Here is a 15,296-nt window from a genome sequence, read left to right on the forward strand (position 1 = left end):
GATATCTAAATTAGTCTACTTATTTAGCGTCATACCAATCAAACCCACAAGAAATTATTTTATAGACCTAGAAAAAATAATAGCAATATCCATTTGGAAGAAAAAAAAGGTCAAGAATTTCAAGGAAATTAATGAAAAAACAATGTTAATGAAGGTGGACTAGTTGTGCCAGATCTAAAACTATATTTTAAAACAGCAGTCATCAAAACCATTTGGTACTGGCTAAGAAAGAGAGTAGTCGATCAGTGGAATAAGTTAGGATCACAGGACAAAATAGTCAAAGCTATAGCAATCTAATGTTTGACAAACTTAAAGACCCCAGCTTTTGGGATAAGAACTCAATAACTGACAAAAACTGCTGTGAAAATTGGAAAGTAGTATGGAAAAAAGGCATTGACCCACACCTAACACTACATACCAAGATAAGGACAAAAATGGGTTCATGATTTAGACATAAAGAGTAATATAAGCAAATTGGAAGAAATAGAATAGTTTACCTCTCAGATCCGTGGGGAAGGAAGGAATTTGTGTCCAAAGAAAAATTGGAACTCATAATTGAACACCAAATAGATAATTTTGATTATGTTAAGTTAAAAGGTTTTTGTACAAACAAAACTAATGCAGACAAGACTAGAAGGGAAGCAATAAATTGGGAAAATATTTTTACATTTAAGGACTTTCATAAAAACCTCATTTCTAAAATATATAGAGAATTAACTCAAATTTATAAGAATTCAACCCATTCTCCAATTGATAAATGGTCAAGGGATATGAACAGTTTTCAGATAAAGAAATTAAAATCATTTCTAATCATATGAATAGAAGCTCTAAATTACTATTGATCAGAGAAATGCACATTTAAGACAACTCTGAGATTGGCTAAGATGACAGGGAATGATAATAACAAATGTTGCAGCTGATGTGGGAAAACTGGCACACTGATACATTGTTGGTGGAACTGAACGGATACAACCATTCTGGAGAGCAGTTTGGAACTATGCTCAAATTCAAATGGGGCAACTAGTTGGTGTAGTAGATATAGCACCAGCCTTGAAGTCAGGAGGACCTGAGTTCAAATCTGACCTCAGACACTTAATACTTCTGGGTTGTGTAACTCTGGGCAAGTCCCTTAATCTCAGTTGCCTAGGGAAAAAAAAAAAGGTTACCAAACTGTGCATACCTTTGATTCAACAGTGTTCCTAATGGGTTTATATCCCAAAGAGATCTTAAAGGAGGGAAACATACCCACATGTGTAAAAATATTTGTGGCAGCCTTTTTTGTAGTAGCAAGAAACTAGAAACTTGAGTGAATGCCCATCAATTGGAGAATGGCTGAATAGTCATGATATATAAATGTTATGGAATATTATTGTTCTATAAGAAACAATCAGGAGGATGACTTTATAGAGGCCTGGAGAGACTCATATAAACTGATGCTAAATGAAGTGAGCACAACCAGATCATTGTACACAGCAACATCAATATTATATGATCAATTCTGATGAACATAACTCTTTCCAACAATGAGATGATTGATGCCAAGTCCAATGAGCTTCAGATGAAGAGAGGCCTCTATACCTAGAGAGAGGGCTGTGGGAACTGAACGTGGATCACAACATAACATTTTCATTCTTTTTGATGTTGTTCGCTTGCATTTTGTTTTCTTACTCATTTTCTTTCCCATTTGATCTGAATTTTCTTGTGCAACAAGAGAATTGTATAAATATGTTTACACATATTGGATTTACCATGTATTTTAACATGTATAAAATATATTGTATTGCTTGCCATCTAGGGAAGGGGGTGGGGAAGAGAAGGAGAAAATCTGAAACACAAAGCTATGCAAGGGTCAGTGTTAAACAATTATCCGTGCATATGTTTTGAAAATAAAAAGCTTTAAAAAAAAAAGAATTTTAAATGTTCTTCCCCAGGAAAAAATGATAGATTAAGAATTTTTTTAAAAGAAATAAAAAAAAAATGAAATAGCTTTCCCTTCTGAGAGACACAGACAGAGAGAGAGATCACAGAGAGAAAAAAGGTAAATATGAGAAACTCAGAGAAGAGGATTATTTGAAAGATGAACCAGCTGGATCAGAAAAGTCATTGAGTCCTCAGGTCTAGATGAGGAAACATACATAAAGAACAGTTGGGAATTGTTCAGACTCATGCAAATAGTAGATGGAAGAGTCAGGATTTGAAATCAGGTCTTTTGAATCTAAATCAAGTATTCTCTCTTTCCATACTACATCATACTGTCATCTGTACATTTTCTATACAATTTAGGCATGTTTTTGATTTTAAAAAATTGTGGGGAGGAAAGATAAGAAACTGTTGTGATATCCCTATCTAAACAAAGATCCATGATCTGTGTCAATGTAGGAAACATGAATAATATGATTCTATATCTCTGTAGTCATAACCATTAGTTAGGTCATTTTTTTCTTCATTATACTTAGAAGCAAAGGGAGTTATTGGCTTTGGTTATTTTTCTGGGGGAAAGGGATTGCAATGATGAGCTTTGCGGGTTTAGTCTAGCTAGATTTCACAGATAAGGTAAGTTTATTTTTCTGGATAATTTAATCATTATATTAATAATGCCAAGATGCTTTTTTAAACTTTTAAATATATTTAAACTTAAATACAAACTAAGAAAAGAACAGAAAGTGTTATGTGCACAGCAGAATATGAGAGAATTTTATGTAAAACAATAAATTTTCATTTCAAGAAAACCTATATAATAAATATTACACGTTGTTTTCATAGCAATCCAACATTATTTTTGCTTCCTTGTAGACTTTCTTTTGTTGTCTGATGAGCACTTTTTACTCTATTTCTTTTTCCTCTCCCACTCCAAAGAAGGCTACAAAAAGATGCAAAGATATACTTACACACACGTGTGTGTGTATATATATATATATATACACACATATATGTGTATATACATGCATGTTGCACATGTACACATGTACTTGTATATTGCATTTATAAACATACATATACATTGGAGTCTATAGACATACACATATTTACACTCATTCACATATATGTAAGACCAGTCTCTATTTGTTTTCACTTGATATCTATTTCTCTGGAAGTGGTTGGCATTTCCTTTCATATGTCCAAATCAATCAGGTCATCATTTCTTAGACCACAGCAATATTCCAATCCATTCACATTCTATCTGAGAAACTGTCTACAAAAATTTATTAGGGTAAGTTTTAAACAGAGTTTTGATGGAAGGAAGGGGCATTTGTTGGCAATTTAATTTAATTCATTTCAACAAGCATTCTGTAGCTAGCACCTGGGAATACAAAAACTAAAAATGAAAGTCCTTGTGTTCAAGGAGGCATCTACACAGTGACTTTGAGTGATTAAGCCATTTTGACCTTATAAATATGCAAATTATAAAAGACATATGGAGAAAGACACTATATGCATTCAGATCAATAAATAAAAGTATGCATACATAAGTATGTATAGAATAATTTTACATATTTCTATGAACAAATATTTGTGACTAATAGTTAACCATCTCAAGAGCAAGGCTGGAAGAAGGGAAGAAAAAAAGTGGGGAAATTTATGCAATAACTTTTATATATTTAAAAGGCATAGCAAGTTATACATAAAAGATTTAGAGTTTTATATGCAATCATCTCATGTTATGGAAATGCCTGTTTTATTCTATAAATTAAAAAAATAAAATAAAAATCTAAAAATAAGTCTTATAATTGGTCAAATAAACCCTTAATTTCCTGTAGCCTGTTCACCTCTCTGCCCCTATTATCTGAGCTAATTGATAGTATGTAATGAACATAGTCCTCATCCAAACTCTAGGTCTGAATTCCTAAACCTGTATTTGTGGAAGGCCCATACTAGCTAAATATTATCATGCTTCACAGAGTATATCTGTAACCTAAATACAAATGATATTTCAGGCAGGAAAGCTTCTGCCTCTGGGTCATCTCTCTTTCTCCCTTTATTTGAGCTGGCTGTCAAACAGTAATTAATGTTATAATTTCACTTGAAAGGCCTACATCTGAGCTATTGACTGATTCAGAAAGTCTTTGCCCAACTATTATGTGGTTTCTTTTGCTTAGGGTCCTTTAAGAAAAGTGTCCTTAGTTTCCATTAGCTCAATTGAGAGTCCATATAATTCATTTGTAGTTAATACATAGTTTTATCTTTCACTGGGAACCCTTCCATTCTTTAAGACTTTTTCATCTCTCTGGCAAGAGGTGGGGAGCATGATTCATGTAAATCTTCAGGATTTATGATTAGTGATTGTATTGATGATAATAATCCTTAAATCTTATGTCTGTTTTGTTGTTGTTGTTGGGTTGATTTGTTATTGTTTTTGTCTACTTTCTTGTTTTTTGCAATGTTATAACATTAGTTACTATATAAATTGTTCTGATTCTGTTCACTTTCCCTCACATTGATTGTCCCTTTACTCTCGCTTTCATGCATTCTTTTGGCCTTTTCATTAAAAAACCATATTTTGTTCAGTCCTTCTCAATTTTGTTGACACCCACTTTATTTCCATTTTATCTTGAGACTTGCCATTAACCCATTTTTCCTTTCTGTGTCAAATTCACTTCGATTCTATAAACCTTCTCATGCTCATGTTGCCAAGTTTCCTATGGTTCTTATCCAAAAGTACTTATATGGATTCCATTTTGATAAAATTTCTCTTTTGGGCCAGTGATGAAATTCTTTTATGACAGAATTATAGTTTTAACCCTTACCCTCACTGATGCTACTCTGTGTGATGCAGGAGACCTACTATACTTGACACTACACATTAGATGTGCTCCTCTAGATAACTTAAGGGATCTGTTCCTCTTTATACAGGCTTATATTCCTGGTATCAAAAATAAAGATTTAGCCTTATCCTATAAATAATGCATCTATTAATAATGATGAGTCTTGCCTCAGTTTCCCTATATAGGAGGGTTCCAGTAAAGATCCAACTATGCTTCTTGATCCCTGTGTAAGCTGCCCTTCTTTACATATTTTTTTTATTTGATAGCCTTTTATTTACAGAATATATGCATGGGTAACTTTACAGCATTAACAATTGCCAAACCTCTTGTTCCAATTTTTCACCTCTTACCCCTCACCCCCTCCCCCAGATGGCAGGATGACCAGTAGATGTTAAGTACATTAAAATATAAATTAGATACACAATAAGTATACATGACCAAAACATTATTTTGCTGTACAAAAAGAATCAGACTCTGAAATATTGTATAATTAGCTTATGAAGGAAATAAAAGATGCAGGTGGGCATAAATATAGGGATTGGGAATTCAATGTAATGGTTTTTAGTCATCTCCCAGAGTTCTTTCTCTGGGCATAGCTGGTTCAATTCATTACTGCTCCATTGGAAATGATTTGGTTGATCTCGTTGCTGAGGATGGCCAGGTCCATCAGAACTGGTCATCATATAGTATTGTTGTTGAAGTATATAATGATCTCCTGGTCCTGCTCATTTCACTCAGCATCAGTTCGTGTAAGTCTCTCCAGGCCTTTCTGAAATCATCCTGTTGGTCATTTCTTACAGAACAGTAATATTCCATAATATTCATATACCACAATTTATTCAGCCATTCTCCAACTGATAGACATCCATTCTGTTTCCAGTTTCTAGCTACTACAAAAAGGGCTGCCACAAACATTCGTGCACATACAGGTCCCTTTCCCTTCTTTATAATCTCTTTGGGATATAATCCCAGTCCTTCTTTACATATTAAAACTACAAATTTCTTAAATAGTCCTTATCAGTCTTTAAGAAGAACTCCAATTTCCAAATATTAGATTTTGTCAGGAATTTTGAGTGGTTAAACGATTCTGATAAATCACAGAATACATAGTGGACTTCTGGTCTCATTTCTTCATGAATTATTCCACAATTCCCCAAGTTTTCATTACTTTTGTCTTTTAACATTTTTTAATAAAGCATTTTGAGGGTACACTGGGTAGTAAAACCTGACTTCAAATTTGGACTAGAATACATATTAATTGTATGATGCTGGACAAGTCATTTAACTCCTGAACAAGTTACTTAACTTTTGTCTGTTATAGTTTTCTTATCTGTAAAGTAGATGGGATATACCTACCTCCCAGAGTTATTATGTGTTGTAATATAGCGGTCACCTGCCAATGGCTGCTGGAGGTCTAACTCAGACCTGTAGAATGGATTTCTTCATGTGAGAGGATGATGATGATGATGATGATGATGATGATACAAGGAGACTGAGAATTGAATTCTCTGACTTATCTCCTCTTGTCTCCAATTAATTTCATTCCCAATCCACAAGAAATATCTACAAGTAAAGGCTACTTTGCAACTCCTTCAACTATTATGATTCACAGCTGTGGAGGCTCTCAAGAGAACTGACCTGCCCCATCACCTAGGCATGGTTATTATGAGGATGAAATTAGGAAAAAAAATTGTAAATTACTTTGCAAACCTTAAAGCACTATATGAATGTTAGAAATTATTATTATATTATTGATCATAACATCCCTAATAAAATGTTTCTATCCTTCATAGTAAAACCTTTGAAAAGTGCCTCCCTTTTCCTCTCACTTTCATCTTAAAATATGGCTTTCTCTCTTACAGTGCAGTTCCCAACCTTTTTAGTCTGCTGAAACTGCACTCTCCAGTCACTAATGATTTCTTCATCACCAAATCCAAGAGACTTTAAAAAACTCCTTATTCTCCTTGACTTCTCTTCAATCTTTGATATTATTGATCACTCTCTCCTCTTTGAAATTCTCTTCTCTTTAGGTTTTCAGGATATCATTTTCTCCTGGTTCTCCTCTGGCCTGTATGGTCACTCTTTCTCTGACTTCTTTGCTGTATCCTCCCTAGCCATAAACATCCCACAGAATTCTGTCCTGTGCCCTTTTCTCTTTTCCATCTACTTCTTCTTCACTTGGTGATCTCATCAGCTGTCTTGGATTTAATTACCATCTATCTGCTTATACTTCTAAAATTTACCAATCCTCTCCCAAACTCTGTTAATCTCCAGTCACAAATCTCAAAATGCATTTCAAACATCTCCCAATTGTCCAATAAACATCTTAAACTTAATAGCTCCAAAATGGAACCTACTGTCTTTCTCTTTAAACTCTCCAGACTTCCTTTCTTCTCTTTTATAGTAGAAGACAGTACCATCCTTCCATTCCTCCTAAGAGTCAAGCTGGATTCTTCACTATCTCTCACTTCCCATAATATAATCTGTTGCTAAGACTTGATGATTTGACTTTTGCCATATCTCTCCTTACGTATCTCCTATATGCCCTCTTCTTTGGCACTGCCACCACTTCGGTGCAGGCCTTCATCACTTCACTTGCAATAGGATAGTGGGTCTACAGCAATCTTTCCCTTTAGTTAACACTCTTAGTTCCATCTCTTAGGATAAAGGATTTCTTTATTCTGTACGGACAAAAGAAAGAGAAGAAAAGTACCTGGAACAACTAGCTTTGGTAGAATTGACTCCTCTCCTTCCATTTCCCACACAACCTCTCCCAAACACAACTAAAAGATTCAGTTTTGCATGGGATTTTTTTAGTCTTTTTTTAAGTGTGAGAAGTCAGTTCTATGTATAATAGCTAATAATTGTCATCCTCCTCTCTGGACACATTTGATATACAGATGTGCATCACAATGGACTTATGATTACAGTTTTTGTATTAAGCCAAAATAGGGAACAGAAGTAATTTTATGAGTTGTTGAGAAAAATTATATTGAAGCTCCTACTCCAGCAGACACAGAGGTAAGGGCATTGAGGTGTATTTTTTTAGTGTTTCATATATATGATTTCATTTGTTCTTTATAATCCTGTGAAAAATATGTTAGAGACATGATTATCTTTCAAAAACTTAATATCTTTCCATGATGCATTATCTCTGGAACTAATAATCTTCCACTCTCACCCTCCGCCAAACCCTCCCATCTTTTGAACTTTATTACTGCCATGGAAACCACCATCTTTCCAGAAATTCGGGTTCACAACCATAGATTTGTTGTCAGTGTCTCACTCTCCCATATACCAAATGTCCAATCAATTGTCAATGGTCAGTTTTTACTTCTGCAATATCTCTACCATCTATCCCTTCTTTTCATTCATATCATAACCAACTCATTTCAGGCCTTCATCACCTCATGTTTGGACTATGTTATTAGTGTCTTAAATGGATTCCCTAGGTGTCACAATGGATGGAGAGTTTGGGCCTAGAGTCACAAAGGCCTTAGTCCAAATCCAGATTCAGAAACTTACTAGATGTATAACCTGAGCATATTATTTACCCTTTGTCTTCCCCAGTTTCCTTAGCAATAAAATGTAAATAATGGTAGTATTACCTATCAAGATTGTTGTACAATGATCTAAAAAGATACTACTATAAAGTGCTTAGCACATTGCCTGGCACATAATAGGCACTTAATAAATGGTTATTCCATTCTACTTACTATCTCAAATCTTTCACTTTTCCAAACTATCCTCCTCACTGCTGCTAAAATGATTTTTCTAGTGCAGGAATCAATAACTGCATTGGTTCCCTATTATCACATGAGTGCAGGATCATAGACTGAGAAATTGTAAAGCATGTGAGAGGCCAATTAGTATAACTATCTCATTTTACACACGGGGAAACTGAAATTCAGAGAAGGTAATTGGCTGAAGCATTGTTGCAAAGATAGTAAATGAAAGAACTGAGAATGAAACCTGAATTCAAATCTAGCACACTATTATTATTATTATTATCTTATTATCTTATCTTATTATCTTATTATTATTATTATTATCTTACTTAGATCACTTCCCTTACTCTCTAAGAACAAGTACAGACTTCTTAGTCTAGTATTTAAAGTTCTTTAGAATCCAGATCCAATCTTCTTATCTAGTTGTATTATATATTACTTCCCTGAACACACTTTGTGGTTCAACCTATTCTGTTGCATGAAGAGAACACCTTATTTCCTATCTCTACACCTTGAGCTTTATGCTTAGAATATATTTCCTCCTCTTAAAATCTCGCTCAATTCAAAAATTATATCCTATGCAAACCCAGAGAGAAACAGATTAGTCTGTGAGGATTTTGTCTGTCTCTTAGTGCTAATGAAGGGTAAATATGAAAACATAGCCAGGTAACTACATCCATAGGCACTTGTTAATGTTTAATGAATTGATTGTTATCCCTATTGTACAGATGAATAAATGAAGACTCACAAGAGTTATGTAATTTGGCTGCAGTCAAGTCACTGAGTGAGTGTCAAGCAATATATGTCATTATGGTCATAATCCCTTCATTTCCTTATAGGTCTATTAAGGTTTTTTAAATATGTTTTTAATAATTTCCAATGTGAAAAACATAGTTTTCCCCAATATTCCTCTCCATCTATGTGTATTTATGAATGTGTGTGTGTACAGTGGCAAAGAAAAGTTGGTGAATTTCTATTTACTGAAAAAATGGACAATATAATTTCAAACATCTTTTCCTCATCTCCATCAAGAGAAATTTTATCATCTTTGATCCTGTTCTTTGAAGCTTTGTATCAATCAGTCTTAGGATAACAGTTGATTCAAATAGCTCATTAAGAAGATTTAAAGTGTTTCAAAACATTTCAACACGTTTGGATTCTAGCCTCTAAAATTTCAAATTTCTAGTGGATCTTTGGGCAGGGTTCTCTATTTTTTTTAAATGACATAGCAAATTCATTGTACTATGTCAAAGGAATTAACATTCTCATTCTCAGCCTTCTTCAATTACTACCTGCTTGTTTTAGATATGATGCACTGTAGCATTATGGATAGAATGCTGGGTATGGAATCAGGAAGAACTGTATTTGAAGACTCTCTGATACTTATTAGTTAGGTGACTTTGAGTAAGTCATTTAATGTATATTTGCTTCAAGCTATTCACTGGAGTTATCTACTAAGTCCTTGAGAAGGTACCAGATTAATTGGGGTAAGATACTGGGAGTATTCTTCACTGGGTGAAATGATAGATCCTTCAAATGTTCTTCTATGTGTGGTAATTCCCCTCAATTCAAAGGAATTCTCTTCTAAATAAAATTTTATACTTTTTTCCAAATTTTCAACTGAGAATGATTATTCCAGAATTTACAATGTTCCATTATTATGATAGTAAGTAAATATCTGGTTTGGGTGAAATCCTATGGAATAAATGTTGTCAATCCTACTTTTGCAGGATAATATTAAGTCATTTTTGCCAAGAGGGAGAGGAAGGAATGATGGAAGGAAGAAAGGGAGAGAGAGGGAAGAAGCAAGGAAGCAATGGAAGCAAGAGAGCAAGGAAAAAAAGAAGAAAAAATGAACATTTGTTAATTTCTTATCATTTGCTTAAGTGCTCTGGGAATACAAACACAAATAAAAATTTTCTTGCCTTCAAGGAATTTATCTCTTTTAAAAAATGATTTCTTTTTAGATACAAATTCTCTCCCTACTTCAGCCCCTCTCACTCATTAAGGAAGCAAAAATATAATACTCAATATTCATATGAATAAATAAAAAATGAAATAAACACTTTTGTATTTGCCATGTTCTGTGGGTGGAGGAAAGAGAGAGAAAGAAAGAAAGAAAGAAAGAAAGAAAGAAAGAAAGAAAGAAAGAAAGAAAGAAAGAAAGAAAGAAAGAAAGAAAGAAAGAAAGAAAGAAGAAAGGAAGGAAGGAAGGAAGGAAGGAAGGAAGGAAGGAAGGAAGGAAGGAAGGAAGGAAGAAAGAAAGAAAGAAAGAAAGAAAGAAAGAAAGAAAGAAAGAAAGAAAGAAAGAAAGAAAGAAAGAAAGAAAGAAAGAAAGAAAAGAAAGAATGGAAGGAGGGAGTGGGGAGGGAGAGAGGGAGGGAAGGAGAGAGGGAGAGAGGGAGAGAGGGAGGGAGAGAGGAAAATGCTTCAATATGTAATCTGGGACTATTCATTCTCTATACATGGATAACATTTTTCATCATAAGTCCTTTGCAGATGTGGTGGATCTTTACTTTGATCATAATTATGAAGATCTTCACAGTTGAGTATCTTTACAATATCGTTGTTATTTTATGTGAATTGTGTTCCTGGTTCTACTCACTTCACTTTTCATTAGTGTTCCCAGGTTTTTTTTTTTTTTTTTTTTTTTTTTTTTTTTTTTTGATACTATCACCTTTATAATTTCTTACAGCACAGCAGTATTCCTTCACAAGTATATACCATAAAAGTGCTATATACATCCAAAGAGAAAACTATAAAGGCTGAATGTGGACCTAGGCATAATATTTTCGTCTTTTTATTGTTATTGTTTGTTTATTTGTGTTCCCTTTTGATATGATTCTTTTTTTGGCTCAGCATCACAAAGATGGAAATACATTTAGAAGAATAACACCATTTGATCTATATCAGATTGCTTGCTATCTTGGGGAGGGAAGAGGAATATCTTTGCATGTATTTGAAAAAATAAAATACCACTAAAAATAAATACATGAATCCAATAGGTGTAGAAAGTAGAAGGTCACCTTAAACTTTGGTTTCTTAACTTTTTTGGTGCTAAGGATCCATTAGGCAGTCCTGTGAAGTCTATGGATTCCTTCTTATAACTGTGTTTTTAAATGTATAAAATAAATAAGATTACAAGGAAAAACAAAAACAAAAACAAGGATATATCATAGCTTGTTCATCCATTTCCCAAATGATCAGCATCTCTTCATTTCTAATTCAATTTCTCCAAATTCTAATTCATAAAAAAAGAGAAAGCTTCTATAAAGTTTTGTAGATGAGCCGGTTTTTTATCTTTTTGGGGTATAGATCTACTAGTGTTGGATTTTATAATTCTGATTCAATTCCCCACATATTTGGGAAATGAGATATTTTTTCAAAGAAATTTGCTGAAAATTTTCCTACTCACAGCTTTTCTTCTAATTTCTCTAATGCTCTCTTTCTTCTAATGCTCTCTTGCTTCCATTGCTTCCTTGCTTTTTCCCTCTCTCTCCCTTTCTTCCTTCCATCATTCCTTCCTCTCCCTCTTGGCAAAAATGACTTAATATTATCCTGCAAAAGTAGGATCGACAATATTTATTCCATAGGATTTCACCCAAACCAGATATTTGAGGGGAATAATATAATAGTAAGTAAATAGATATTTGAGGGGAATTACCACACATAGAAGAACATTTTGCCTCCAATAAATCTCTATAACTCTTGTTTAAAAGTTAACTCTTCCCCTATCAGATCTCAAAACATTCTTCTAATTTGTTTAAAATATTGCCCTTTATGTCTATTTTTTTTATTTAATAGCCTTTTATTTACAGGATATAAACATGGGTAACTTTACAGCATTAACAATTGCCAAACCTCTTGTTCCAATTTTTCACCTCTTACCCCCCCCCACCCCTCCCCTAGATGGCAGGATGACCAGTAGATGTTAAATATATTAAAATATAAATTAGATACACAATAAGTATACCCGACCAAAACGTTATTTTGCTGTAGAAAAAGAATCAGACTCTGAAATATTGTACCATTAGCTTGTGAAGGAAATCAAAAATGCAGGTGTGCATAAATATAGGGATTGGGAATTCAATGTAATGGTTTTTAGTCATCTCCCAGAGTTCTTTTTCTGGGCATAGCTAGTTCAGTTCATTACTGCTCCATTAGAAATGATTTGGTTGATCTCGTTGCTGAGGATGGCCTGATCCATCAGAACTGGTCATCATCTAGTATTGTTGTTGAAGTATATAATGATCTCCTGGTCCTGCTCATTTCACTCAGCATCAGTTCGTGTAAGTCTCTCCAGGCCTTTCTGAAATCATCCTGTTGGTCATTTCTTACAGAACAGTAATATTCCATAATTTTCATATACCACAATTTATTCAGCCATTCTCCAACTGATGGACATCCATTCAGTTTCCAGTTTCTAGCCACTACAAAAAGGGCTGCCACAAACATTCGTGCACATACAGGTCCCTTTCCCTTCTTTATAATCTCTTTGGGATATAATCCCAGTAGTAACACTGCTGGATCAAAGGGTATGCACAGTTTGATAACTTTTTGAGCATAGTTCCAAACTACTCTCCAAAATGGTTGGATTCGTTCACAACTCCACCAACAATGCATCAATGTCCCAGTTTTCCCGCATCCCCTCCAACAATCATCATTATTTTTTCCTGTCATCTTAGCCAATCTGACAGGTGTGTAGTGGTATCTTAGAGTTGTCTTAATTTGCATTTCTCTGATTAATAATGACTTGGAGCATCTTTTCATATGACTAGAAATAGTTTCAATTTCTTCATCTGAGAATTGTCTGTTCATATCCTTTGACCATTTTTCAATTGGAGAATGGCTTGATTTTTTATAAATTAGAGTTAATTCTTTATATATTTTGGAAATGAGGTGCCCTTTATGTCTAAATCATGCACACATTTTGAACTTGTTATGATGTGTGGTGTTAAATATTTACCTGTGTCTGGTTTCTTCCAGCCTGCCTTCCAATTTTCTCAGCAGATTTTTAAAGGAACTTATATTCTAATGAAAGAAGAGAACATGCAAAAGGAAGCTGAAAAGGGAATAAGGTAGCTGGAAGCCAGGAATAGGGCAAGGCTGGAAATGAAGTCTTCTCCTGCCTGAAAGAACTCACCAGTGGGAATAGACAGAAGGATTTATTAGAAAGATGTTCCAAAGTAAGAAGGTCCCAAGAGACTACCTATTTGAGAATTTCAGGAGTAGGAAAAAGATCAGGATGAAAATGAAATGAATAAATAATTTTGACTGAGTCATACTCAGGTGTTTCATCATGCTTTTCTGTAAGACTGATGATTTTTAGGTTGTCTCATTGAGGTCTGCCTTTGACATCAGTTGCATTGATTTATAGAGATATAGCATTCTTCACATTTTACTGTCTTTCAAATTGCTTCAGCATTTCTGGTTTTATTGTGCAGTGGAAAAATGGATTAAAGAATACCTTAGCTTCAAATCCTGAATTAGTCACTAGTGTGTTACTCTGGGCAAGTTACTTGACTGAGAAGTATCAGTTTCCTCATTTATAAAACAGGGATGATATTAATAAGATCTATCCAACAGGGTTTTTATGGGAATCATATGAATTAACACAAATAGAATACTTTGCAAACCATACATACTATATAAATGCTAGTCATTATTATTCCTACTCAATTTTTGGAATACTTTTCATTGTTTTCTTAATAAAGGCTTAATACTTTATTAAAATTTCCCAACGTTTGTCCTAAATCAATAGTTTTGTTTTTTGAAATTTTTTCTTTAAAAGCTTCTTTTCTGCTCCTTTTCTATGGCCTTACTTTGTTTATAAAGATTTTTCAGACCTTTGAGAATTCTGATGGTTTTCCCTCTAAAGTCTTCTTTTAGTCCTATAGTATTATTCCCTTCTGAAAATTTCTCACAAGAACCTTTTATCTCATTGTATTTCTTCTTCCTGTTAGTTTTTTTTTTCTTTACTCATTTTTAAAAGTACAGAATATCAGAATTGGAAGGAACCTTAGTGGCCTTTTCTAATATATATGCGAAGAGGAATTTCCTTTACACCATACCTGGCAAGAGCCAACCTAGCTTCTGTCTGTAGAACTTCAGTGAGGGGAAGGAGGAACCCACTACTCTATGACTTAGCCCATTTCAGTTTTGAATAGCTCTTAATCTTTTTGTTTCCTGACATCAACATGAAAATCCTATGTTGTAACAGATGCTTTTTTTCTTATGGGTTTTCCTAGTTACTATTTCTCTTTGCCTCTTTTTGTTCTTGTCTTTTATTTTATTTCATTTATTTCTTTGCTGTTTTGACTACTCAAAGCGATATTGAGTTTAGTGATTCCCTTTCCTTTAGCCATCCAAGGCAAAGGACAAACATGCAGAAAATCTGCAAAGTTAAAATGATATAGTGGAAAGAATGATGGATTTTGGAGTTAGAGGACTATGGACTGAATTTTATTCCAGCTTCTTTCAATGTGACCCATGGTGAATCACTTGGCTTCTAAAAGCCTCAGTAAATTATCCATATTTAGTATGCCTGCTAGATTTAATCTTTCCATCCTCACTCACTAGTAAAATTGGATTCCCAGAGGGCAGCTAGCTATTTCTAACCTCATGATCTATGGGAAAATCATGAGGGATTGTAATTTTTAACTACTATTGCCTGTCCATTGTGCTCCCTCTCTCAATATTGATTCACTAGTTGATACCGATTAGGTTTTTTTCAAGAATATTTGCCTCACATTAGCTGTGATCCTGGGTAAGTCACTTAACCCTGTTTGCTTCACTTTTCTCATCT

The sequence above is a fragment of the Sarcophilus harrisii genome, chromosome 3 (assembly GCF_902635505.1).
Source record: "Sarcophilus harrisii chromosome 3, mSarHar1.11, whole genome shotgun sequence".
NCBI lineage: Eukaryota > Metazoa > Chordata > Mammalia > Dasyuromorphia > Dasyuridae > Sarcophilus > Sarcophilus harrisii.